The following is a 23384-nucleotide window of genomic DNA, read 5'->3' as shown; positions in this document are numbered from 1 at the left end:
GTTCTGTTTTATTGATTTATAGATGAGAACTCCATGCAGAAGTAGTTTGCATGTTATACTGGATACGAGCATTTTCTATGCAAGAGTTAAAGTGGACTATTGTGTTTCAGGCAGGTGTAATTAGTTCTAAGAAGATGATCTAATTGATGATTTGATTGTTTTCAATGCAGACCAGAGGGCAAATCACTCTCCACAAGAAACAACAAATACCATCCGACTCACAACCCACTTCCTCTCCCATTCCTTGCATTGGTGCCTCCTATTATCAAAGACTGGGATCAGACAGACCAGGCATTGGACCAAAAACCAGAGGGCACATCTTGGGTGCCCATATACAGTGCCCTTCCAGACGTGGTGGAAGGTTTGTCAAGAGCTTGAGAAACCCAGGGCCTGAAAAGAAAGCAATACATAATTAGTACATGTGGAAGCAACACCCTGGCCACTCTCAAGGCAGTTTTCACGTTGCTCCTGTTGTTCAGGGTCAGAAGACACTAGCATCACACCTGAGAGTCTGCGCTCCTCTCCTGCCTAGTGGGGACTTCCACTCGCATGCAAATGCTGTAATTTCTCATTGTTTAAGGAGATGTTTGTATTTTCACAGGAAAGGGTGAAACACATTTTAAGCAGGAATATATGCATCATCCTGGGCATAATGTAGCTTTTTAATTAATTTAATTTTAATTTCTATTTTAGAGGGATCCTTTTGTGTCCCACTTATTCTCCAAGGGACTTAAATCGCTTTCTCTTTGTGGGCGACAATGAAGTACATCCCAGAGAAATGGCAGATTTCCTGCATGGTGTTGTTGTCCCTGGAGAGGACGTCAAACTCCTGGATGGCAAAGCCAGTTGCACTAAGGGCCCCCCTCAATAATTCCTCTGTCAGAACCAAACAGAAGAACTTTTTGGGACCGACCATGTAGAAACTGGTGCCCAAATCTCCGCTCAGCACCAAATGCCCCCCTGGCTTTAGCAGAGAGCTGATGTTCCTCAGAGCGGCGCGGTAGGATCTCTGGTCTTTGCAGGCAGCTTCCAAGCACAGCGATGAGACCAGGCAGTCGGCCGGAGGCAGGACAACGGGATCCAAGGGGTTGCTTTTGTGGACATCACATTTTAGGATGCATTTGATGGCTCCTCATAAATTCCCCTCTTTCTCAGCCCATTTGTTCCTAAAGAGAGAAGAGGAAAGAGAGAGAGGAAAGCAAGAGGTTATCTATTTTGGTGTGTTTTAAATGCCTCCCCTGGGATACAGATCTGAGAAATGGGCACGTGGGTTTTGTGTCTCTGATTTCCATTCCCTTGGAGAAGGATTTAATAAAGGGGGGAGCTTTGAAAGCCATTTTGCCCCACCCTCCCTGAAATTTGGGTGGATTCTCACGGGCAGGCTTAAAGCCACGGGATTTCGATGGCAGTTCGGTACCTGTCTCCCTCCAGCTCACACACGTGCTGCACCACCGGAGTCCAGTCAAATGCTCCGGGCTCGTTCTTCAGCCGCTTCAGCAGCTCCTGGCAATTTTGGTCTATGTAATCTGAAGCAATGATCTCCTTAAATGACTCGCAGGCAGAAAGCAGCTGGTAAATGGTGGGTCCACTGCCAATATCAGTCGGTTGTGGCCTGTCACAGCACCTGGTTGGGGTTAAGGAATGGTTCAAGATGATCATCACCTCTTCCCCATGCTGCATGCCCTCCAGCAGAGGCAGGGGACAAGCAGCCCCCCTAAAGCTGCAGCCTTTCCTGGTTCTTGCTCTGCTTTACGGGTGCTCCTTCCTTTCCAGGCGCTGCAGAAATGAACTGATAAAGAGCCAAAACAAGGCACCACAGTGCTTGAGTTTTAGCAGTTTCTCCTCCCTGCTCCCCCTGCACTCAGCCTCTTTCCGTTCATGAACCATACCCAAAAACATGATTTCTTTTGCACCTAGGTGAGCATTTTTATTCAGCGTTAATTATTTCATAAAACCAAGTGCCTCCAATCCCATTGCTGCACCCTGACTCTTGCAACCCCCTTTGCAAATGCTATGAGAAAGGCCAATCTCTAGGTTAACCCTGCCTGCCTCACCTGATATTAATAAAGCAGTGGTGTGTGTCTGGGCAGAGCTGCACTTGCAATCCCACAGGCATTTCCCACTTACTTCCCCATATCCGATTCCTTCAAAACCCTTTAGTTCAAGGGATGGCTTCATGACAGTCTAAGGAGAAGGGGAAATCTGCTATATAACAATCTGCTCCAGGACAGCGAGGGCACTGAATAGCCTCTCCTCTCTGCTCATGGATCTCCAGGCACTTTAGGCAGGGCAGGAGTTCACAACATCACACCTTGCTTAAGGGATGAGGACGAGCAGGGGGCACAGAGAGCTGACACAACTGCTCTAGAGTCCAACAGGAGGGTGGTGGTGTGGACACGGGACATCATTTTCCTAAGAAAAGTCCAGTGCCCAACTCTTTGCAGGCAGTGCATGAGAGGGGAGGGTGGGAGAAGCTCTCCAATGCTCTGCGCCCTGTTCAGAGGCTAAGCATGAACACTTGGCATTTTTGCTGTGCTTTGTAGCTGGAAAGCCCTTGGGAAAGCACTTGCACAAAAGCTTGTGGGCAGCAACACAAACTTGGTGAACTGCCCAAGAACTGTTTGTCACACGACTGAGACACTTGTCTCTAGCAACTGCAGACCACAAGCACGTTGCACGAGCAGTGCAACCTCCCACCCCATCTCCTCTCCGAGTGCCTGGCTGGTCGTGCCCCTGTCTGGCCAAGGGAAGACAAGAGTGCCCAGGGCTTTGGGAAGGACCTACCCAAAGTGAAGGTTTTGCAGTAGTGTTTCAGGACAAATGTGAGGAACTCATCCCCCAAGGTGCCTCCTCCAAACTTGAAGTATTCCAGGTACGCCGTGGGCTCGAACTCTGCCTTGTGGACCTCCCCTCCCGTGAAGGCAGCCATGGGTTTGCTCTGCCCTGGCTCTTCCCTGGCTTTGCTCTATTCTTGCCTGAGTCTCTTCTTGGGGCTTGTATCATCCCATCTACACTCAGGCTTTTAACCCCTTTGTGCCCCTGACACTGAAAAGCTGCTTGTAGCTTGTCTATACCTCAGAGGGTCACTTTAGGGCTGCAGCCGGCTGTTAACAATCCCCACTTGCTCTTTGAGCCGAAGGGGGAGGGCACCCTGGGGTTGCAGCAGTCACAGAGTGATGTGAATAGTTAATGGCTCAAGGCCATTCCGTTAGCTGCCCCCTCTGCAGCATCACAGCATATGTATATGTATATGTATATGTATATGTATATGTATATGTATATGTATATGTATATGTATATGCACAGCAAGGGACTTCTGACCCTTGGCCAAATTCTCCATCATGGACATGAGAGCAGCAAGGAGAGAGAGCAAGTTCATACACAGATCAACATCAGCAGCACAAAAGCTCTCTTAATGCCTCACTGCGGCGTTCGGGTGCTTCATCTGATGTGTGAGAAGAGCCGGAGAGACTCCCCACGGCTGTTGATCCCAAGAAGCCCAATGATCATGGCAAAGGAGCCTGGAGATCTGAGTCTGAGAGGGTAGGATACAGTGCCCAGGAATAGCCCGCATAGGCAAAGTGCCTGTGCTCAGGAGTAGCCATGAGAGGTGAAGTGCCTGGGAAAAGCAGGCAAGTGTGGAAATCACACCTCAGAGTAGCTGAGGGAGGCCTGGTCACAGGGACTGAGGTCATGGACCAAAGGGGCTGATGAAGGACATGGTTGATACCACCTACGAGGCATGGGCGTGGTGTGAGGGGCAGTTGAGCCACATCAATTAGCCCTTAAGGCAATGACCATGGACACCTGTGGTCACAAAAGTAAGACCAGGCTTGGGAAGCCCTGGGACAGCCTCTGTTTTTTCTAAAAGGTAGTACCATCAAGGTGTGGCAGGAAAGTGAAGGGGGACTGCCCAAAGAAAGTGAGACTGGGCAATGGCTGAGTGTCACCACTGGCCCTGGGACCAGCACTTGCTACACCTCTGCGTTTGATCCAGGCCCTGGTTACTGCCAGCCTCCAGCACATGCAGAGCAAGAGGCTGCGCACACATTTAGGCGTGCTGGTCCCCATCCTGCCCTTGCCAGAGGTGTGACCCTTGCGGGGCTCAGGACGTGCTCCCTGCAGCTGGCTGTTCATACAGCTGTGGAGAGGAGCGACATCCTCACCCAGCATCGGCCCAGATCCCCAGGTTCATGTCCAAAGGTACCTAAGGGGAAGGTAGTTCCCCAGGACATGGGTGAGGGGCTTGTAAATCTTAACCAGACCATGTTCTACTGTTTACCCTCTGGTGAACCAAGGAAATCAACTTCTGGATATAATTCTGCCCTGATCCCCCATGGGCTGCCCAAGAGGAGACCTGATCCATCTCGCCACCTCTACATCAATTTTTTCCCTGCACATTTGTTAGTTGGCTCCGTCTGGCAAGAACACAGGATGGAGCTGTGCCATCCTCTCCGGAGCTGTGCCTTTTCCCATCTCTCTTCCTCTGCAAGGAGGAGAGCATGGATCCAGAGCACAAACACACGTCGTCTCAGCATTTCCAATTAGTAGGTCTTAGTAGTTTCACCTGTCCCTTTCCCCTGCACTCAGCCCATTTCCATTCCTGACCAGTACCCCAGTATATGCTTTTAAGTGAGCCTATATTTTGTGTTCAGGTTTAGTTTTTCCATAACGCAAGCTACTCTAATCCCATTACTGCACCCCTGAGCCATGCAATCCCCCTTACAAATTACTGTAATTAATGACAATCCCTTGGATTACATTACGTGTCTCTGGGTTTGTGGTAATTGATAGTAACAAAACAATACAACGTGATTTGCTAGGGCTCCCATTTGCCGTCTCACAGCTATGTAAACAGCATTAGAAATAACAGCTCATTTCCTTCACAATAACAGACGGAGGGCATTTGATTTTTTAATACGGTGCTTATGGAGAAGCTTTGCAATCAAACGTTATCAGGCTTATCTCTGCTACCATCATCTCCAGCACTAACATGTTCTGGATTGAATTTGGATCATACCCTGCCATGTAAATAGCTCTGCAGAGAAATCTGGAACTTACACGCACGTACGATGCATTTGTTTCCCCTTGGCTTCCCTCTCCACACCCAGCCTTGCAGCCTGTATTTGTTTAAAGCTTACAGGGATGCGAGACCTGAGCTCAGCTGCAGCAGAGACTGGTGAATGCCCTTGCTTATGTGACTGTGCAGAAGTGCAGGAGGCTGGCCGCCTTCTTTTAAATCCCATTTGGTTTTGGATCAGGAGGGAAGGGGGCTGTGGGGCCCAAACAAAGATCTTGGGACAGGTAACACATCCTGCAAAGTCCTCTGAGGGGTCGATAGCTGCATGCCCTGATATCTGGGGGAAATACAGACACACCAAGAGCATCCTGAGACATGGCCCTGTGCCTGTCACCAGCATTGTATTGGGGACCTGAGCCTCCCAGACTGGGGAAGGCACCGAGATGCTTTTGTTGTCATTAGGGGTGTAGGTTGTAGCCACGTTAGTCTAAGGACACAGGCAGACAAGGTTTTTGGGGTAAGTCTGATATTTTTTATTAGACCAACCCAAATAGTTGGAAAAACTCTTCTTTGCAAGCTTTCAGGTACAAATAATACCCTTTGTCGGGCTGAGGAAGTGTCTGCAGATGGTCTGTGCTCTTCCTGGAAGAAGCAGTAAAGCAGCCAGAGGCTTGCAGTTTGGATCGCTTGCAAGCACTTTAAGCACCAAGGGCCTTTGTCCTCAAAAGCCTTTGGCAGAGAAGACCATTTTGGACAGAGAAGACCATTTTGGACAGAGCCTTTTGGACAGAGAAGACCATTTGGCTGTGGGGCTGGTGTTACTCCAATCTCCAGGCAAGACTGCAGGCTGGTTTATTTTAGGTGCTGATGGATGGGCCCACTTTAGTAATCAAGTGCTCCCATCTCGGCTCATTTCAGGCTTGTGGCACTCTCTATAGGTAGATGGCTGAATACTCCCAGTTGGACCGGGATAGCACAGCATGTCCCTTTGCAGGTGGAGGGGAAAATCTGCCACGTCCTATTGAGTTCTCATCGTGCTTTCTCTTTTCTGGCCACGAAGAGGCAGCAAAGGCTCATGTGAAACTCCACTGCTCCTTGTTCTGTCATCTGCCCCACTGGGAACAGCCCAGCTCCATCCTCATTGTAACCCCCTGCAGGGAGCTGAAGCTGAGCGGCAAGGACAATTCTGCTGCTGCTTGAAGGCACCTTGCAAAGAGGAGAACAGGTTTGTGCATGCACCAGTTGGGAAGGGAATTGTTCTTGGGGAAAAAAATCACCAGAAGCCTTTATTCTATTGCTTTTACTCTCAGTTGCATGAAGGGATCTTGCTGCCGCTTTGGCTGTGCATACTTATGTCCAGGAGAATACCCACAGGCCCTCCTCACCCAGTACAGAGGTAACGAGGGTCCTTCATCCGTTCTTCTCCCAGCTGCCAATGCAATTGGTGCATCCGAGGCAGGCTGTGGGCAAGTTGGGGGTCAGGGGAATGGTGGGAAAATGTGGCACCATGGCTAATTTCTGCTTCCAAACCCCTGAGATGGCTCTGCCCGCGTCGGGGGCCAGACAGACCAGTCTGCATGTCCCAGAGTCTGATCAGCACAAATCCCCTGCAATTCTCTAGAGGCTCCTACGCTGCACCGATCTCCGTGGTATCTGCGTGTCCCCAGTTGTGTGATAACTACCACCGTCCTTGTGTTTTTCTCTAGTCCTGCCCCTGGGACAGCAGGGTGGGCACAAGGGGAAGGTTTTAAATCATTTTAAATAATCTCTGTTGGTATTTATGCCGCTGATGTGCTCAGCGGTGCCGGCTCGGGCATGTTTCCATAGGCTACATTGGAGAAACCAAAGTCATGAAAACTTGCCAGGCATTGAGGGAAAGCTGGCAAGGTTGGATGGTCCTGTGCTTTCATGGAGGCCAGCCCCTGAGATAGCTCTGGAGTTTAAAGCCAGCTTTGCCCTCCCTTCCCCTTCTTCCCTGCCTTGTTCCTGCACCTAAAACACAAGCAGTAACCGAGAATCGGACCCAGAGGTCCAGAGGTGGATACACCTCTGTGGCTATCCAAAAGGCTTCCTTTGCCTCAAAACCTCTGGTGGCCTGAACTTGTGGTATCTTTGCTGGCTCACAAACTTTCTCCGCAGTCAAGGCCTGATTCCAGCGCAAGGCAGGTGTGAAACTGCAACGTCTAGTTTATAAAAGTGAACATTTTGGCCTCTTTGCTCGAGCAGTGCTGGGCTTCTGGTGTTACCTGCAGAGTCCCACCTCTTGCACTGGATTCCTCTCCCCTGGGAACAAAAGATCCTGCTTGCTCCCGCAATACAGGATTGTGAAACAAAGGATTTGCATCCTAGTTCACTCTGTCCTTGTCTTGCTCCCTCTCCTTGCTGCTCTCTCTCATACCCTCCGTCGGTGGTTTAAAAGGGTTCTTTTTTGTTGTTTGAATTTCTCTCTGCTGTAACAAGAAACTAGCAATTAACTATTATAAGGCTATTTTACAGTCCTATGGAAACCTCTTTTATCCATTTTGTTTTAAATGGTTATATCTTTTATTCCTAGTTTTCAGGAATATAAAACTTTACAACATTTGCTGCAAACCTTCATACTTTGCTTTGCAGTTTATGGCTCCCTCTGCAGATATATCTTACACATAAATAAGGCTTTCATTTCTACAGTACTCGACCATGCACTGCGGTGGCTGGGAGCAGTTTCATTAATGGAAATCTCTCTGCAAATCGCAGCGTGATTCATATCCAGTCTCTACCTAGGCTGGCCCAGTGGTGCACAGCCTGGAGAAGTGATCCTAGCTGAGCATCTAGTCTATTTGGACTGTCAGTTCTTCAGGGCAGGGACCATCTCTGGTGCATGTGGGCAGAGTGGTCAGCCCAAAATGAGAGCCCATCCCTTCAGTGGCCTGGTGATACAAATAAGCCCTAATGAACCCTCTCTGTAATGAATGCAGCCAGGAGCTCTGCTGATTTCCCCTGCTGCTGCTGATCTGGCCCACAGGTGTTTGTCTGGAGAGTGAAACCCTCGGCCAGTGCGGAGGCCTGAGTGTGCCGTTCCCCTCTGATAAAGGCGTTTTAGGATTAATAAGGGGGTCCTGTGATGCACTCAAGCTCAACAAAAGTTTTGCATGCCCGCTCCCCCGGCCCCATCACACAAACAGCAGTCGGCACTGATTGCTGCTGGCATCGGGGTAGCCGGCATCGTGAAGCCCATCCCCATGCTCCCACCCAGAACACCCCATGCCAATGCACCTCTCTGCTTCCACCGAGGCAATAAAAGTCACCAAGAGCCTTTGGCGTCCATGCAGATTTGAAGTGAGCCGTACTTTGTCAAAGGCAAGAGCAGCTCATGCCTTTGGAGCTGAGCTCCAGGGTTTGACCCCACTGCCAGGGGCAGGGTGTGCCGCGAGGGATGGTTTTGGCAGGACAGATGGTTTGGTTCCTGGGTGGGGCATCATCTCCACAGTTGAGAAGGGACATTCCTACAAGAGGCAGATCCCTGTGTAACATTGTGGGTTTTGGATACACGACGGTGGTGGAGGATCAGACGTGAGCGCAGGCAGGTCTGCTGCATGTTGAGGACTTAGCCAGTAATGGGGGTCTGTCTTCGAGTATGGAGAAGCAAGTGCCAATTCAGTTTGCAGACAAGGTTTCATAGTTTCATAGTTGGTCGGGTCAGAAGGGACCTGAGCAGATCATCAAGTCCAACCCCCTACCACGGCAGGAAAGAGTACTGGGGTCAAACGACCCCGGCTAGGTGTTCGTCTAACCTCCTCTTAAAGACCCCCAGGGTAGGAGCCAGCACCACTTCTCTTGGAAGCTGGTTCCAGATCCTAGCCGCCCTGCCAGTGAAGTAGCGCCTCCTGATGTCTAGCCTGAATCTACCCTCTGCCAGCGTGTGACCATTACTCCTTGTCACCCAGCGGAGTCCACCCTGCTCCTGCAAGGTACGTCCCACCTCTACTGCACTACGTGCTGGCTGTAGGTCGGAGTAGCAGGATGACTGTCACGTGAGACTGCAGCTCTCTTTTCTTTTACAGCAGCAACACGAGCCCAGGCATGCTGTCACCCACGTTTCTTAAGCAGTGTGCCTATATATCTATCTATCTCTGTCTCTGTATATATATAAAGCTCTGTATATCTCTGTGTAGGCATATACATAGAGCTATCTCTCTGTCTATCACTATATATTTCTATCTCCATTTCTATAGAGGTGTATTTCTATCTCTATTTCTCATTGTGTTTGCTGTGCAAGCCCCAGACCCTGTGAGAGGCCATTGCTCTTTCTCTGCAGCCCATTTTGTAGCAGTCCTGGCTCTGCGCAGCCGGGGCACATGAGTCCAAGTCAGAGCTCCTGGCCGTGCCCAGCCACAGGGCTGGCTGGAAGGGGAGGCAGAGGCCTGAGCCCTCGGAGGGGCGCCCTTGCCTCTGAGGTGTCAGACCCCAGCCCAAGCTGAGACAGGGAACCGGGGCTGGCTCGGGCTCAGCTCCCAGCTCTGTGACACGTGGCTTGTCCTGGGAAGGAGCCTCGCAAGCACCCATCAGGCGTGACTTCCCATGATCAGCACCTGTCCTACCGCTCCCCTAGGGACCCGTGGCTCCCAGCTCCCTGCAGCTTTGGTGCAAGTCCCTGGCCGCTGCCCCTGCCCCTGTTGCCCCACGTATCATCTAATATAAGCGGGAGGCAAGCAGTGCGTGTTCCCACCCCGGAGCCTGGCTTGCCTCCCAGGCTGCCTGACCTGGGCGTAGCACTTCACCACGTCTCCCCAAAGTCAGGGTAGATATACGCCCGATAGACTGGAGACCTGGGATCGCGGCTCTGCTCCAGGTCAGGTCAGTCTAAGTTTCAGCAGCCGACCTGTCTGCCATGCTGCTGGGCTCCTGGGTGAGATGCTCCTGCCTGCTCTCACCTAACTGGACCCATTCCCCTGACGTAAAGTGAAACTTGGAGGTTCAGACCCAGGACTAAAACCAACAGTCAGGCTGGGGCTGTCACCACTGTGCTTTTTTTGAGGCTCTCAGCCGGGGGCACTTACTGCCTACAAGGAGGAGCGTGCTCAACAGAAGACACATATTAGCCAGCGTTTTCAGGAGCCTGGGGGGGGCAGCGTGTTTTCGGAGCTAAGTCCCACGCTGCTCTGTCAGCGAGACTGGAGGTCAAGTCCTGATACGGGAACAGTGGGTGTTTGGGTGCAAGCAGTGCGACTTCATCTCGACTAACATGGGGCCCCATTCAAAGACACCAAAGCCCCCCATCTTTAATGCTCTTGTTCCACCTCAGAGGCACCGAGTCAAGGGGCGCAGCGCAGACCTTTATATCTAGAGGTGCTTGCTATCCTGGAGGGCAGAGTGCTTTCTTGGTGCCTCAGTGTTGTGGGTTTGAATCCTGGCCTGGCTGGTAGGGTGATTTTCTGGGTTACTTCTTTGCTCTTGTGGCCTCCTCCTTCTTTCATTGCTGGGGCGGGTGGCACCAGGTCAACAGGCTCAGCTGACACCATGTCTTTCAGCAAGTCTTGCTGGTCTGGTGGGCAGAGTGCTTATCTAGAGAGTTGGTGTTATAGGTTCAAATCCCACCCAGGTACTATAAGCAAGTGCTCTTTGTAAGCTGGTCTCTGGGACCAGTTCTTTACTCCCAGGGCCCCTGACTCTTTCATTGCTGTGGCCAGTGGCACCAAGTCAAGAGGCACAGCCAACAGTATTTCAATCAGGAGAGGTTGCTAGCCTTGTGGGACGAGTGCTAGCATAGATTCTTGGTGTTATGGGTTCAAATTCCCACCTTGGCTTGAACAAGTTGGTGTCTGGGGCGAGTTCTTTACCCCCGGGGCCCCTGACTCTTTCATTGCTGCGGCCAGAGGCGCCAGGTCAAGAGGCTCAGCCGACAGGTTTCTAGGAAGGAGAGCTTGTTGGCCTTGTGGGTGAGGTGCTTCCTTGAGACTTTGGGGGTATGGGTTCTAGTCCTGTGTGTGTCTGGGCCTGGTGAGTGAGCCAAAGACCCATGGCCTGGGTGCCCCCCTAGCTGTGCTGTTTGAGTGCACAGCAGCTGGGGTTGGCTCCATGCTTCTTCTTAGGATGCTGTGCACTGGGTACTGTTGTCGCAGGACCTTTTGGAGGTCACGGAGAGGTCGCCCGGGTCTGGGGGGTGTCCGGTTTTGGCACTCCCAGTGTACACATACAGTGTACAGTCATACATCCAGTGAACTTTTGCCATGCGTTAAAAGAATAATGTAATTCAATATTGAATGAGACTCAATGTATTCTATATTGCTCAAGGTGTTTTCTCTGAAACCCCTTTTGTTTTCCTCTTACCCCACTCTCTCTCTCTCTCTCTGAACAATTTAAAGCTACATGCATGCACCGTGCTGGCCATGGATTCCTGAGGGGAGAGGCATTGGCAATGCATAGGGGTGCACGCAGATGCACATGCACCCCCTGAGATTGGCTGCGCCCCCTTGAAAGAAGCACTTCTAGGTTTGCCACCAGCACTTCTGGTCTTGCCACCAACATTTTGGTGATTGGCTGCTGGGGGATGCCCCCGTCTACCCCCAGCTGGCAATTAGCTGCTGGTACCCCACCCCTAGTATTAGGAGGTATCAGTTGCCCATGGGGAGAGTGGTCAGACAGCCTTTATAACTCCCTTTGCTCAGCTAGCCAAGGTGGGCTTCGCTCTTTACTTTGCTCTGGTACAGGAGGCTACTTTTGAATGCTTCAAGCTAAATGAAGCACCTCCAAATACCACGGTGGGGCTAAACACGCCCAAGGTGTGCAGGGTCTGTGCACCCCAGGCTGCACAGAGGCCTAATAGAGACCAGAGCCTGTGTGGTAGCAGTGACTACCCCAAGCTTGTGGGTGTGTTCCAGGAGCTGAAGCTGGAGCCCAGGTGCTGGGACAGAAGCCACCCAGCTGAAGCTGCTAGCCTGCCCATGAGGAATGGTGTGATGTGGCACAGCACGGTGCAGCATGGGCAGGAGCAGGAACAGCTTCGAATGAACTGTGCCCAGTGCAGCTGCCACCAGGGCAGGGCATGGCCCCATGTAGAGTGCTGCAGGGGCAGCCACAGGCCAGATCCAGTCACCGGGTGGGCTGCATTTGACCCATGGGCCATATTTTCCCACCCTGATCAACCTGGTGTACTCAAAGACCATAGTGTTATGAACCATTCCTCAACACTGTATGGTTGTGGCAGAGCACAGGCTGTGTCTGCCACTTTAAGGGCCTGGAGCGGGCAGCCTCCAGGTGCCTGACGAGGGCGGCCATTTGGAGGCCTAGGCTGCCTATATAAACAAGGCAGTACAGCTACAGGAGGACAGGCAGTAACATTGCCTGGCTGGAGGGCTGCTGAGAACATCCTGGAGGTAAGGGGGGAAGCTGCAAGGGGTTGGTAAGGAGGCTCCTGGTCCTGGGCATGACCTGAAACTGCACCCTGCCGGGAGTGGGTGGTCTGGTGGGGCTCTCAGTGGTGCGGGAGCCCCCAGGAAGTGCCAGGCCAGTTACCACCCTGGTGAAAGGCAGGTTGGGGTGCCTTAACCCCTAGCTTCCACCACCACTGGGTGGGTTACCCATGTGTTTGTTGGGGGGCCCAGATGGGCCAGTGTTGTGAGGGGCCCAGAGAGGGCGGACCCTGAGAGTGGGAGTGATGTGGGCGTGGTGCTGCGGTTGCCCCCGAGAGGACGGGGAGTAGTGGCACGGTGAGGCCTGAGGAGACAGCGAGTGGCTAGAGAGACCCAGCCCAAAGGAGAGAGTACCCTCGACTGGCTCAAGCTGGGGCCGGGACTACGGTAGTCAAAAGGTCCAGGGGCCCACCGTGGGGGACGCCCAAGAGCTGGGGGCCTGGGGTCCCGACTGGCCTGGAGGTGGGCCAGGGCAAGTGGCCGAAGGTCCCGGGGGGACCACACCTGAGAGGGGAACATGGCTTCGGGGGGGGGCTAGGTAGCCCGGATGACAGTGGAGAGGCCGCCGGATAGGAGAGGATCATGGAGGGGTCCTGTATGGATGATTCTGGGGCCCAGTGTGGGGCCGGTAACTATGTGGACACCAAGATGCCATCTGTGAGGCTTGGGCTGTGGTATTAGGGAAGGTTGGAGCCGCAGAGCACCCCCTGGCATCGGGGCATTACAATGGGCAGCCTCCTGCTTAATTGACATCGATATATGAATCAATTATCATCAAAAGTGTGGCGGGTGAGATAGGCAGGCAGTTGCCCAGAGACAGGCGGGCGGGCCACGAGGAGTTTGGCCCCGAGGAGGCCCCCTGTCACAGGTTGCCTTAGTGAATTGTTTCCAAAGGTCCATAATGGCCTGTGACAGGATGGAGAATTAATGCTTGAAGCTGATGTACTCTGAGCTACAGTTCTCTGGGTGCAGGATGGGAGGGCGAGTGCTATTGATGGCTTCTATTTATGCCAGAAAATACGTTTGAAGAATCCCAAGTATGATCCCCGGGGGGGAATGCAGTGCCATCACCTTTGGAATGACATAACTCACCACCTGAGTGGCTGAGCTGGTCATGGCCTACCCCACCCTTTGGTGACAGATGACAATCTATTGGGGTGTCATCAGCATCCTTATACTGGGGGGGCATGGTTCTAAAGTGATAGGTCTAGCTCACTACAGATCTCCATACAGGTTACCCAAATAAAGTTAAAATTCTTCTACTGCCACCCATCACCCCAGGTGTCTAGCCATGTCCTCTCTCACCACTTGCCATGCCTAAGCTTAAATCCCTATTCATGCCATCCTAGGACAGGGGCCACTATGCAGGGGCCTCGTGGGGTCACATATTCAACAGGCTCTGATGTTGCCACTCAGCTGTTCTTAAAAGCCTCTGGAGGAATAGTGGTCAAGAGGCTTTGAAGCAAGCTTGAAAATTTACTTCTTGGACCCCTATCTGTGCAGCACCTCAGAAGTATTCCCTCTGGAACAAGGAAAAGCACTTCAGTCAGGACAGGACTGTTTGGTACAAAAGCACTTCATTTTAAAGGAGGATCTAAAGTGATTCATGTGTACAGTTGTCCGTACCCAACATTATTTCTTGATTATTTGTGATGTTTTTTCCAATGCAGTGAATGTCTCAGATTTAACTAAATGCAGCATGTTTTCATATTTAAAATATATTTATTCCTTGCCTTGTTAGTTCTCCCACTGTCCTTCCTGAGCAAGCCTCAAATTCTAAAAGTAGCCCATTTGAGATTTCTGCCCTTAAGGGATGTTTGACTGGGTCTGGAAACGATCGTAAGTTGTGGAGGTAATAATTACTTCATAGTCAGTGACACAATGCTGGTCCTAATGCAAGTAGAGGTTGGTTTTCATCTGTCCCTATCTCGGGGGGGGGGGGTCCCTCCCCCAGGTTGTGCACATGTTTCTATTTCTATCGTGGCTTAGCCTCTACAATAAATTATTTGACATGGCCATCCATAGAAATGTCTGGAGTCTTATCACTTGGTCAAGGACTGGATAAATAATGATTCCAGGGAGAGCCTGACATGGTGTAAAGCCTCTAACATACGAAAGGACAAAAGCATGGGTGAAGAACCGTGGCATCTTTCTCTGAATATGCAGGTCTCTCAGCTGGGAGAAATGTTGTATCTGAAATGCATCAGCATAGCAGATTGACTATAGAAGCAATTCTTTGGTCTCCAGACAGAAGAGAGGAATCATGTCAGAGAATCCACCTTTTCTTCACCATTTTAAGGTAAAGAACCATTTTTTCTCTCTCTGATGTAAGAGGTAGCTCCCCAGCAGTCTCAGCTTGTTTTCTTTCCCCGGGGCCCAGAGGGTTTGCCTCATGGAAAAACCATTTCAGATTTCAAGGATTATCCTGGTTTTAAAAGAATCAAAATGACCTTTCAGATGACCATGGTTACATATCTAATTCATCTACCCTTCTTTCTGTCCTCCAGCTTTGGGTGCTCTGCAGTGGTGGGTTGTACACCCGTGGTGGGAATTCTTGTCCCACCACCCTGGGAATTACCCTGACCAGGTCGTTATCCATGCGTGCTAAGGGGTTGTCTTGGCTGGCATTGCCAACTTCTTTGGTCCAACCAAATAGCTGTGTTTCAAGGTAATCTTTACATAGCAAATCCAAAGAAAAGTAATTTAGTACAAGTCAATGCCATCCGTATATCATATGTTTTTGTTCTTTTGGGGCAATTGCCTCTCTCCTGAGCAGTGGACCCCACTTTCAGTAAACCCTCAACTGAAGCAACACACTTTGTGTGGCTTTTGTCATTCAGGATGCTCAACCTTCCAGTTGCATCTCTGTTTTTTCACCCTGGTGTGCTGAACCAATGTAATGAAACTTCTGCACTCCCTTCTCAGAATTGTTGCTAAGTATCAGGGGTGAATGTCAGTAGTGACACACGTGTACACATTTTGCATTTAAGATATTTATATATTTTTTTTTTAAATGTGTTTGTGGAGAAGAAAAAATGTTATTTCTTTTGTCACAGAAAATGCCTTTTCAGTTAACCCGAAGTCATAGTTTTTGGAGCCTGACAAAAGTTTTCCCGAGACTTGTGATTGGCAGCAGTTTCTAGTGCCATAGCTCAGCATCCTAACAATCGGCATAGGAGACAATCATGCCATCCATCTGCCTATGGATAGGGACTGGGGATTAATTCTGATTTACAATCTATTCATTTCTCTTCATGGTGTAGGGGTATAGGCTTTAGCCATGTTGGTCTAAGGACACAGACACCCAAGGTTCTTTGGGTAAATCGGATATATTTTATTAGACCAACTCAAATAGTTGGAAAAATTCTTCTTTGCAAGCTTTCAGATATAAACACCCTTCCTCAGGCAAGCATCTGCAGTTGGCATGTGCTCTTCCTGGATGGAATGAATAGTAAAGAAGCCAGCGGCTGTTACGCATGCAAGAAAACCAGTTGGTGAAAATGTAAATTGAGTCAGTTAATGAGAGGGAGTCTGTGGGGGGTGGAGACGGAGGAAAGGGGAATCAATGTAGTTGGTAAATAGTGGAGAGGTACCTTTTTACCAGCTATATTCATTTCTCTTCTAAACCAGCAGACCTCTCATTAACATCAGCACATGCCACCTACAGATAGTTCCTCAGTTTGACAAAGCACAGACACTCAATGGATTTTGTTGTATGAAGTATTTATACCCAAAAGCTTTCAATGAAGAATTTTTTTCCAAATTTTTTTTAGTTGGTCTAATTAAAGATATCAGATTGACCCAAAGAAACTTCTCTTCGTGGTGCACCAATTCTTGAGTCAGAAAGATTGCAGGACACTTAGAGGCCTCTGGTCATAGGATTAATTCTCACAGGAATGGATACACTTTCATTTAATAATGCAAGGATTAATCAGAATTGTTATCTGGAGCTTCTGAACTATAAACTGAAAACCCGATTTAACCTTTGAGTACCTTTCTTAGAACCAGCTTTTAGAGGACAAAGAGCTTCTCCAGCATAACAATAATTCATACACAAAGATGAGTGTGAATGGTATTCATGTTGTCAGTTGTGTTAATGAAAACATAGCCTTCCTAATTTATGCACGGAAGTTGCCCTGGTTAGAACCATAGTTCTGCCCTATAGGTCTAGGAGGTGAGGACGAAGGCTACATGGTAAAGTGTTCGGACAGCCTGTAGAACAGCTCTTCTATGTCTATCAAAGAGAATTTTGTCTTACTTTTCTCAAAATGACGTAGGTGGGACAATGGCTTCGTGGAAGGTAGTCCAGGATACTCGTTTGTAGATTATTCAGGTCCTAGGTGGAATGGGGCAAATCCTACTTGGATAGATCATTTTCAGGCAAGATTAGTCTCTTAAACTCAGGAGGTGGACTGATTCCTTGGCATTCAGAGTTTTTTTTTTTTCTGGTTTTTTCATTTTATTTTGCAGAGCTGTATGGAAACTCTCTGATGCCATGGCAGATGCAGAAGTCAGAAATCAAACTTATGTCACTGAATTTATCCTCCTGGGCTTTGAAATTCTTCCAGAATTGCGGGTGCTTCTCTTCCTGCTGTTTCTACCTTGCAACCACGGCTGGGAACATCCTCATCATTACACTTATTATAGCAGTTCAGAATCTGCACATCCCCATGTACTTCTTCCTGGGGAACTTCTCCTGCTTGGAGACCTGCTATACCTGCACCCTCCTGCCCAAGATGCTGGCCAGCTTCCTCGCTGGAGACGGAACCATTTCATTCTCTGGCTGCTTCATGGAATTATTTTTCTTCGGTGTGTTGTCTCTTATCCGTGATGTCTTATGATCGGTACTTAGCCATATGTAAACCACTGCATTACACAGCCCTAATGAGTGAGAGATTGTTTCAATCTTGCTGCTGGCGCATGGAAGAGTGGATTTCTAGTTGTCTCAACTGTATAATCTCTTCTTGTTACAATTAAGGTTCTGTGGCCCCAATCAAGTTGACCATTTCTTTTGTGACTACTTACCACTGATTAAACTCTCCTGCAGCAACATCTTTGAGGTTGAACTTGTAGTTTTCATTCTGGGTTGTACAGTGCTTTTTTCCCCCATCCCTTTTGATTCTCATGTCCTACATCTACATTATCACCACCATAGTGAGAATCCCTTCCACTACTGGAAGACAAAAGGCTTTTTCCACTTGTTCTTCACATATTACAATGGTGACAATTTTCTATGGATCTATAACTATGGTCTACCTGTTCTCAAGAACCAACACTCTTAGAGCCTTGAACAAAATATTCTCTCTTCTCTACACTGTGCTGACTCCATTGGCCAACCCTTTTATTTACAGCCTGCAAAACAAGGAAGTCAAGGAGGCTGTAAAGAAAGCTGTCTGTGTTTTCAGAGCCCGGAAAAAATACAACCATTTCTAAACTCTAGTTGCAGGTCCAAGCAAAATCAAAATAACAGGAATCAGAGGTGTGGAAAATGAATGGCTCCTGGCCCAGCTGTTTTGGGGAATTTTAAAAGAAAGAGAATCTTTATAGTGATACGATACACTTCAATTCCTGTTCTAAGGCCGGGAGTGTCCTGACACCACAGTATTCATTTTTAAATTGTCCCAGATGAGAAGAGTGAATGGATTTTGCAGGATGACGCCTACGTGCCTCTAGCTAGTACACCCACATATTCTTCAAGCACAGGCTTCCTACACGTAGATGTGTTCCCCATGTGCACAAGCTGTTATTGAGCAGTGGCTAATGTAGTAAAAACCTAGCCTCTTCTACTAATTGGTCTTGGGGTTAAACCCTAACCCCAAAAACCTAATTAATTTGCTCAGAAGAATGTCAGAAATGACATGAACACAGCCAAGAAGAGCTTTACTCCATCTCTATCTCATAGACAAAGAGTTCATTTGGAAATGTGTTTCACTTAACTCACACCTGACCCTGTGTAGATTTATACTGTGGTCTGGTACAAGAATGACAGAATTACTAGTATAGAGGTTTTCAAAACTTCCAGCTTTCAAGGAGGATCCCAACACCCTGTGATTTGAAAGCAAGAACTGTTTTGCATTAAGGAAGAATAGGAGACCACAGGATTATGTATATTCTTCTTAGCTCACAAACAAGCTTGCTCTAGAGTTCATCCCAAAATAAATAGGGTGAAATTCTGCTGTTTCCTAGTTCTCTGTGTGTTCATTTTGTGGCCAGGTATACAGCATTTTTGGCACTTTCTCCAGAGAATCTTGTTGTTGAGAGTGTACCCCAGTCCATGTGGATAGCTATGCACCTTAACTATACCCACATGGTTGAGCATGATCACTAGCTGCCGACACGTACACACCCTCCTTGTATATATGTAGTAGGCTTAAGACACCTGCAAACAGTTGGCCGAAACCATGTTGCCAAAGACCTAACACAGTCATCACATGTGTGAGTCCTTAACTGCCTGGGGCTCCTGACAGACCTGTAGAAAGGGAGGGCACCACACTGCTAAACAGGTTGTTGTGACATGAGAAAGCAGGGAGATACATTTATATTTCAAAGTGAGCAGCAGACACTAAGTTAACATCTTTAAAAGCTGGGAACACTATAGAAATAGAAATAAGGAAGTTTCCCTTTTGGTCCTTTTTGCTTTCTCAAGGATATAAACTTTAATGAATTGACAATTTTCTGGTCCACAAGAGATCTTGTTTAATCTAGTTTGGAAAGTTTCAGTGAAACAAAGATATCTCAATATAACCAGTGAGGGGTCATTTACTAGAATATTAAGATTAGGATTATCAGCCATCTATCAATAGCAGTTGTAGGCTAGGGGAAAATTTGGAAACTTCTATATGACACCCTGTGAGCTGTTTGCCAGCAGGACTGTTTGGAGGACCCCCTGCTTTGGAGAACGTGAGCCTGGCCAACTTTGCTTCATGGTAGTTGAGACCCATCCCATCTGCTTGTGCTTTTTCTCAGCTATTAATCTTGCTTTTCCAATTAATCAATAAACTTTGCACGTTGGTTGGAATGGCACAAGAGTCCATTTAAGTCCTTTTACCCATCCACACCTACTGAAAATTGGTTAGCCCCACAACTGCGAAACTTAGTCTGAAGAGTGAAAGCATGTTTTTGCCCTCAAAGCTCAACAACCAGTGCACTCCTATGGGAAGCTAGAGGTCCTAGGACCCAGGCACTCATCATCTAGAGTGCTGGCTCCCAGCTTTTTTCACCCGGGGACGGATGGGTAATGTTCAGTCCATCTGCAGTGCAGATCCAGCCTGAAATGCTGATAAAGCACATGGGGTGTAAGGCAGGACCTGATGCAGCCATATGAGGGCATCAGGAAGAGGCAAAGCCCTGACTGTGCCCCACAGGGGAAGGGGAGGTGGCCTGGCCCTGATCTAGTCACATAGTTAGGAAGGGGGCATGGACTGGTCCCAGTTTTGCCATATGGAGGTGATGGGGCAGGACCCAGCTCCAGAGGCAGATTAACACATGAGCCCATGGGGCATGGGCCCAGGGGTCCCTGCATGCCTGGGCTTCCTCAGGAAATGATAGGTTTCACCTTTTAGGCAGGCAGCATGCTAGCCTGCAAGGGACCCTACCCGGGACTGCCAGCAGCAAAATGCAGGGGGCCTATAGCTACATGCACGTAGCCAGGAAAACAGCTGGGCAGCCTGGAGAGCAGCTCCCTTCACGTAAGTCTGTGGATGGGAAGAAGTGTTGGGAGGGGGCGAGGGGGGGGGGGGCAGATCGAGACCCCTATGGTGAAGAAGGGAGTGGGGCAGTGGCAGGGGATTGAGCAGGGGATGCTGCCCAGTCAGGGTGGTGCATGGGACCCAGGGCCAGGGTGAAGAGTGGGACAGAGCTGTGGGTGGCTCATCCAGGGTGCATAGGTGAAGGGAGGAGGTGGCTCCCTAGTGCTGTGCGCACCCCTGAAGGGAGGCATGAGGGGGCAAATGCACCCCCATATGTGTGCATGGGGTAGATGCAGACTGCTCACTGTGGGCTCAGACCTCTCCAGTCATCTGCCTTTCCCCCCGAGGCCTGCACCAGCTGCATGTCCCCTGCCCGCAATGGGGGCAGAAAATTTTGCTTCCCACTTTGGACAGGCAGTACAGTGCCCCTGGGGTAAGGGATGCAGAAGGGAGGGCTGCGAGTCTGATTCATGACTTGAGATCAGAGACTGGTTCATGATCTGAACCTGACAGATGCCAGAGCCTGATCTGACAATATGTGTCTCTTTTCTTCAGCCTCCATGCTAACTTACTGTAGTGGCATCTCCCACTTGCGACAGAGGTTTGTTGGAGTCCAGCAGCTAGAACATACAATATGTTCGTCCATGAATGAGTCTCTGATCTCTTGATGCTCCTTGTGGAGCCTGCCTGGCATGGGCTCTACATGGCATGAGGCTGCACGGGGATGTATGCTTCATGTGGCACCTGTGCCAGGTGAGCCCTGTGTACTAGACTGGGGGATTGCCTGGATTGGGCACATTGACCCACCCTGCATGCAGGATGCAGTGTGCGCAGTCAGCTACACATCCGCCCCACTGAGCAGTTTTTACTGTGAAGTCATTTAGTACTTGCTTTAACAAGAACTAAATGAATGCGCAGTACCCACCAGGACTGTGCCGTGCCGAAGGTGCATGGGACAGTTCAAACCCTACTGCACAGTAGCAACGAAGTAATGCTCAGGAGGTCATTGCTACTCTACAGTAGTGGTGGCATCATGGTTTGTGCCCACCAATGCTACATTGCCACAGAGATGAACGACATAGCTGTAGCTCATTGCTACAGCAACCTAGCATCTTGTATAGACACACCTAGCCTGGTGAAAATGTCACATGCCATGAATGCCACGTGCCCCCTGGAAGCTGGGGGGGAACAGCAACTGCCTGCAGGTGGTGGTGGTGGCAGCGAATGGGGAGCTCCTGCAGGTAGCTGTGGTAGTGTCAGCGGTGGGGGCGGGGGGAGTGGCAAGTGGTGACTGGTGGTCGTCGACCACCCGCAGACACCACCAGCGACGTTGGCAGTGGCCAGAGGCAATCAGTGACTGTCCGCAGATACTGTCAACAGTATTGGCATTCAGGGCGGTGGGGAAGGGGGCACTGGGAAGTGGCAACTGCCCACAGGCACCGGCGGTGCTTCTTTCGGGGGGGGGCACCACCAATCTCAGGGGGTGCACATGCTCCCACGTACACCCCCTATGCATTGCCAATGCCACACGCTATACGCACCCCCAGTGACCTCTTGTGGGTAGGATGTGTTGTCAATGTGATGCCTTGCAATGGAGCTTGTTTGTCTGAGTTATGGAATATATTCATTATATTGAAAAAAAAAATTTTGCACCTTACAAATCTGACTTTTATTCTCATGTTATGTTCTCATGCAACACTACGTAGGAACTAACCAAATTGCAACTTGGTGCCTCCCTGCATCTTAAGGTGCCCAGTCTAGCTAACTGGGACAGCAGAGCCAGATAAAGAAGCTCAGGGCCTTCTCAGAGATCCCATGACTTGTGTTGTGAGGGAGATTAAACCAGCGCACAGCTGTGCTGTTCTGCTAACATCTGTACAGCTCGGACTGTTTACATCTGGGCTTTTCCTTCTGAGCTGTGCAGGACTACAGGGAACGAGTCCCAGGAGCCTTTGGAAGAAAACAACTGCAGAATTGCCGTCTTGCTTTAGTCCTTTTCTACAAGGCAGGGTTGAGGTCAGCTGCACACTCAGAAACCTGGTTGGATTCACTCCAGCCGTTCAGTGACAGAGGGAGCAGAGAAAGACCTCTGAGTTAGCTGTGCTTCTGGGGACCTAGACTAGTGGTTGGTGCAGAGGAGAGCTGAGAGATCAACTGGACAAGAGCAAAGGATCTCAGCAGGGGAAGCCTGAATGTGACACAAGAGATGAGGAAACTTCCACAAAAACAATTTCAGTAAGTTTGATGCATCAGTGAAGTAAGATGCAGAGATTATAAAACATTAAAAGTTGGAAAACCTGGCTACGGAAATCATACTGCATTTTATGTATAATAGATTTAAAGCTACAAGAGTGAATGAAGACATTCAATGTTTTTGCTGTTAATTCAGATAAAGCTATACAGCTTATTGGGAGTGGGGTGGAAGGTGGGGTGGGAATAGGACAAGGAAGTCAAATTTTATATATCTTTTATTTTGTATGTATTTGTTTCCCGTATACATTTTCTAGGTGAGATGGATAAATTATAGACTTTGGGATTTAAATAAATAAAAATTAAAAAATTAAAATCCGGAGTTGTGGCTGGGCTAACATTTTCTTCACTTTCTAAATGGAATATCAATATATTTTATTTTATGTAGGGTATTGCCAGGGAAAAATAATTTCTTAAAATCAAATTTTCCATGAGGCAAAAAATGGAATATTTTCATTCTTAGTATGAAATTTAGACACATTATTGATGGGAATCTCAAAGCCACTGAGTTTATTACTCTCCTCCTTACCACTGCCCTTCTTCTATTATACCCAGGACTTGCACGGCGCCCTGGGAAGGAAGATGTCCAACTGGACCACTGTAACCAAGTTCCTCCTCCTGGGCTTCTCGGACACTCGGGAGCTGCAGATCTTGCACTTTGTCATCTTTCTGGCAGCGTACCTGGCAGCTCTGGTGGGGAACCTCCTTGTTATCACTGCTGTAGCTACGGACCACCACCTCCACAGCCCCATGTAGGGTTGGGACCCGCCTCCCCCGGGCCGAGCAGAGCCGCGCAGCACCGGGTCCCCGCAGCCCACAGCGCACTCAGCCCCGCCGCGGTTCATGTCGGTGCACGCGGCCCGGGTGAGCCAGGACGCGCCAGTGCCGGGCAGCTCGTGCGGGGGAAGGGCCTCGGGCCAGAGACTGAGTGAGGACCTGCGGGCCGGGGGCCGGGGCGGAGATGGACAGGGGCTGCTTCCTCCTGCTCCTGGGCGCCGTCTGCACAAGTGAGCAGGAGTGAAATCCTTGGGGGAA

General features: G+C 49.5%; 1 long non-coding RNA gene and 1 pseudogene across 1 annotated transcript; one reads left to right on the top strand and one right to left on the bottom strand.

Annotated features, from left to right (window-relative positions):
* Window positions 1–730: 730 nt before the first annotated feature.
* On the bottom strand, window positions 731–1680 carry LOC132251802 (nicotinamide N-methyltransferase-like; annotated as a pseudogene).
* Window positions 1681–12293: 10613 nt separating this feature from the next.
* Window positions 12294–18515, top strand: LOC132251671 (uncharacterized). Its single transcript, XR_009463638.1, has 4 exons — window positions 12294–12375; window positions 14578–14710; window positions 14919–15079; window positions 16882–18515. It is a non-coding gene; the product is annotated as an uncharacterized LOC132251671 (long non-coding RNA).
* Window positions 18516–23384: the final 4869 nt, after the last annotated feature.

The sequence above is a fragment of the Alligator mississippiensis genome, chromosome 7, assembly GCF_030867095.1.
Source record: "Alligator mississippiensis isolate rAllMis1 chromosome 7, rAllMis1, whole genome shotgun sequence".
In the NCBI taxonomy this organism is placed as follows: Eukaryota; Metazoa; Chordata; order Crocodylia; family Alligatoridae; genus Alligator; species Alligator mississippiensis.
This window is presented reverse-complemented; position numbering and strand designations above follow the sequence as displayed.